Below are 257 nucleotides of genomic sequence, written 5' to 3' on the forward strand. Positions count from 1 at the left end.
CATTTGTTTACGGCTGCCGCTTCCCCACAGGGACCTTTGCAGAGAGCATTAGCAAAAATCTCTAATTTTACTGGCACTACTCATGGAAGATGTCAGGGCATGGAAAAAGAAAAAAAAAAAAAAAAGCTCAGGAATTTGGAATGGTGCTGCATGCATTTGCTGAGAGAGAATTTTTTAATTTGCTGCCTTCTTTTCTGAGAGCCACACAATATATCAAAGAACATGCTTTTTTTTTTTTTTTTTTAAAAAACACAACC

This window comes from Cariama cristata, unplaced genomic scaffold, assembly GCF_000690535.1.
Source record: "Cariama cristata isolate BGI_N322 unplaced genomic scaffold, ASM69053v1 scaffold14804, whole genome shotgun sequence".
NCBI lineage: Eukaryota > Metazoa > Chordata > Aves > Cariamiformes > Cariamidae > Cariama > Cariama cristata.